The sequence below is a fragment of the Lichenostomus cassidix genome, chromosome W (genome assembly GCF_008360975.1).
Source record: "Lichenostomus cassidix isolate B80296 chromosome W, HeHo_3.0, whole genome shotgun sequence".
NCBI classification, from domain to species: domain Eukaryota; kingdom Metazoa; phylum Chordata; class Aves; order Passeriformes; family Meliphagidae; genus Lichenostomus; species Lichenostomus cassidix.
This window is the reverse complement of record NC_139510.1, coordinates 12,512,087-12,516,006: the sequence shown is the minus strand read 5'-3', so window position 1 is coordinate 12,516,006 and position 3,920 is coordinate 12,512,087. Positions and strand designations below refer to the sequence as shown.

The 3,920-nt window shown below is 43.1% G+C and overlaps 1 pseudogene across 1 annotated transcript; it reads left to right on the top strand.

The window, feature by feature from the left end:
- The first annotated feature begins 426 nt into the window (after positions 1-426).
- LOC146425518 (endogenous retrovirus group V member 2 Env polyprotein-like) lies at positions 427-3,797 on the top strand (annotated as a pseudogene). Its single transcript, XR_014846644.1, has 2 exons — positions 427-642; positions 1,980-3,797. The product of XR_014846644.1 is annotated as an endogenous retrovirus group V member 2 Env polyprotein-like (transcript).
- The last annotated feature ends 123 nt before the right edge of the window (positions 3,798-3,920 follow it).

Here is a 3,920-nt window from a genome sequence, read left to right as displayed (position 1 = left end):
AAGCCTCTGTATGAAACCCTTAAGACAGCTGAAAAAGGAACCATCAACTGGACAGAGAAAGTGAAAGCTGCCTTTAAGCAACTAAAACATTCCTTGATGTCTGCTCCAGCTTTAGGGCTGCCAGATTTAACAAAGCCCTTCGAAATTTTATATATGAGCAGCAGAATGTAGCTTGAGGGGTGCTAGCACAATACCTTGGGGATCAGCAAAGAGCTGTGGCCTATTTTTCAAAACAGCTAGACAATGTTAGCCAAGGGTGGCCTGGGTGTTTGAAAGCCATAGCAGCAACTGTCATCCTAATACAGGAAGCTCATAAATTCACCCTTGGGCAACACATTGTCATGTATGTACCCCACGCCGTGATTTCTGTGCTGGAGCAAAAGGGGGGACACTGGTTATCCCCTAGCAGAATGCTCGAATACCAGGCTATGTTGTTGGAACAGGATGATGTCACTCTAAAAACAACATCTGTTGTAAACCCTGCAATGTTTTTGTCATCCATATTGCTTGATAATGTGCCTGAGCATGACTGTTTGCAGACAATAGAAGAGACCTACTCCAGTCGACCAGACCTGAAGAATGTGCCTCTGGAGAATCCAGATTGGGAGCTTTTTACTGATGGGAGCAGTTTCATACGGAACGGTAAGTGTATAACAGGCTGCACAGTGACCACCATAGATGAAGTAATTGAGGCAAAGGCCTTGCCTTCAGATGTATCATCAAAAAAAGCTGAACTGATTGCACTGACCAGAGCTCTAGAACTGAGCGAGGGAAAGAAGGTAAATATATGGACTGATTCCAAATACGCATTCAGTGTTGTTCATGCCCATGGAGCTATTTAGAAGGAACGTGGCCTGCTGACTGCTCAAGGTAATGGCATTAAACATGTCAAACAAATCCTAGCACTCCTGCAGAGCATCTGAAAACCTACAAAAGTAGCTGTCATACACTGCAAAAATCATCAAAAGGGGAAGACAACTCCTGAAGTGGGAAATTGCTTTGCTGATGAAATGGCCAGAGGGATAGCAGAAAAAGGCATTGTTGCAGTAGTGCCACAGAAAGAAGTAGATCTGACAAAGTTTGCTCCAAAATATGATTAGAGTGACCAAAAGTTAATTAAATTTCTTAAGGCTGAAATTAAGGAGGGTGGGTGGGCTGTTACACCCATAGGCTAGGTTGTAGTCCCACCCCCGATCCTTCGAGAAATAGCACAGAGGGAACATGACAGTACCCACTGGGGAACAGAAAACCTTTTAAAACATCCAAAGAAAGTAGTGATAGGGAGAGGAATGACTGATATCTCACAGTCTGTAACAAGCAAGTGTGAAACCTGTTGCAAAAACAACCCTGACACAACCAAAAGAGTAGTGTTAGGAGTGACCAAGACAGGGCATCTCCCGGGAGATTACTGGCAAATAAATTTTGCTGAAATGCCATGTAAGGAAGGATACAAATATGTGTTGGTATTGGTTGATACATTCAGTGGATGGCCTGAAGCTTATCCCTGTCGCACCAATGCAGCAAAAGAGGTAGTAAAAGCCTTGCTCAATCATATAATTCCAAGGTTTGGAATTCCCTTGGGAATGTCATCAGATGGGAGACCACATTTTCTTGCAACAGTGGTCGGAGAAGTTAGCAAGATTCTGGGACTTACTTGGGACCTGCACACACCATACAGGCCCCAAGCAAGTGGCAAGGTTAAACGTATGAATGAAACCCTCAAGGCCCAGATTGGTAAGATCTGTCAAGAAACATCTATGACATGGGTTCAGGCTTTGCCTATAGCCTTACTGAGGGTCCACATACAACCAAGGTGGAGGGACAACATAAGTCCCTATGAGATTCTATATGGCAGACCATATCAAGTTCCACACATTCCGAGAGAAATTCACATGAGAGAAAAAATTGATTTACAGAAATACTTAATGGCTTTGAGTTCCACTTTGCAGAAGCTCCAGAGATTCGTTGTCCTGTCCAAGCCTATAGGATTGGACATCCCTGTCCACCCGTTTTAGCCTGGAGACTGGGTCTACATCAAGTGGTGGGACAGTGACCCCTTGCAACCCAAGTGGAAGGGACCATTCCAAGTCTTGCTGACTACCCTCACTGCTGTCAAGGTTGCTGGGAAAGGACCATGGATCCACTATTCCAGAGTGAAGAAAGCTTCTGCTCCTGAGACCACTGAGAAGACGGAGACTGATGCAAACCAAGATGATGGTTAAATTGTTCTTTACATATATGTTGTTTTTCCAACTGGTAACCATGACTCACGGCTCAGCCCAGGAGTTACACAATACTGTGATGCAAAATGTATCCAGAGCTCTTAATATGAGCACTTGCTGGATCTGTACCCAATTACCACCTCTAAATGGGAAGGGAAAATGGTCATTGATTGGTATTGCAATGGAAGAGGAACATACAGAAAGGTGGCAACGAATTGGGCCCAACACCACCTTGCTGCCTCCTATACCCCGGAGCGGCCTGACAGACCGTGGGAACTATACAGTTCGCTGTGTGCTCATGAATTCTACAGGAAAGGCTGTTCTTCCACCATATTGTCATAAGACCAACTTCAGAGAAATACTTAACCCAAGATCTGTAACTAAAATGAAGTTGCTGGGATAGAGATTGGCTCTGCCTTTTGGGATGGGAGTGTATTGGATATGTGATGATAAGGCCTGGAAAATTCTACCTGTAAAGATCAGGCCTGTGCCCTCGGGGCTGTAATCTCAAAAATAACAATATTTGACCAAATTGAAAAACCACGTAGGAGAGGAAAAAAAATCTTAATCCCCTCATTGCACGTTCCACAGTTTTCCATAGTATAGTGAGACCCCTCCTTCCCTCTTATGGAATAGTTGAACTGGAAAGGGCAATCGTGAATATCTCAAGTGTTATTGAAAATATTGAAAAACATACTGCTGATGCAATTATAGCTTTGCAAGAGGAAGTCCACGGCCTGTCAAGGACAATGATGCAGTACAGGATAGCTCTCAAATTCTTGCTCGGCACTCATGAAGGGGTATGTGATATTATTAACAGCAGCTGTTGTTCCTTTGTGGACCAGGATGAGAGAATTAGAGAGGATTTAGAAGAAATTTGGAAGAGAACTCAAATTCTACATGAAGTGGGTTCAAAAAATTACACCTTGAAATTCGACCAGATCTTCCATGCCCTCACTTCATGGTTGCCAGACTGGGCCTGGGTGAAGGAGACATTTATAATAATTGTAATTGTAGCTATTATTTTTGCCATAGCTAGTTGTGTAAACTGATGTTGTAAGTAGTGTAGTTTAGAGACTAGACAAGGTAAAGGCTTGTTAGTCTCTAAAAAGGGGGGAAATTATGCCTGATGATTTTTTTGTCCTTTTTCATTATACTTTTATACCCTTTTTATATACTTTTTACCCTTTCCCATTCCTGTACTTTTTACTCCCTATATCTTAGCCCACATGTTTATAACCCTTGTACTCTAGCCTAGTTCAGAATTCTTTGGGGAAGACAAAACATCCCCACAATCTCAAGAATGTGAGGCACCAACCTTGAACGGAGCCTCATCTCTGGAACATGTTTTTGTAAACTAAGTTGTAGTCTTTTTGGGGGGGAGGTAATTTGAATAAGGGGGCAATTACTTCATTTGTTAGGTTTCTTATTGGGAAATTTTAGATAGATATGCTAATTGGTGAGGTCCATAAAATTGTATACGCGTTGTACCCGGGGCCTTTTTTCGTCGTGGTACCACCTTTGATGATGGTGCACCTGGGATCATATTAAACCAAGGTAATACCCTTTTCCCTATACTGCGGTGTCTGCATCTCATTTTTACCAGCATTTTAGGCATCAATGGCACCTGCCCTGCCTGGCTGGGAGCCCAACAGTGCCCCTGCCAGTTGTGGTCATAACTATACCAAAAGGGAAAGT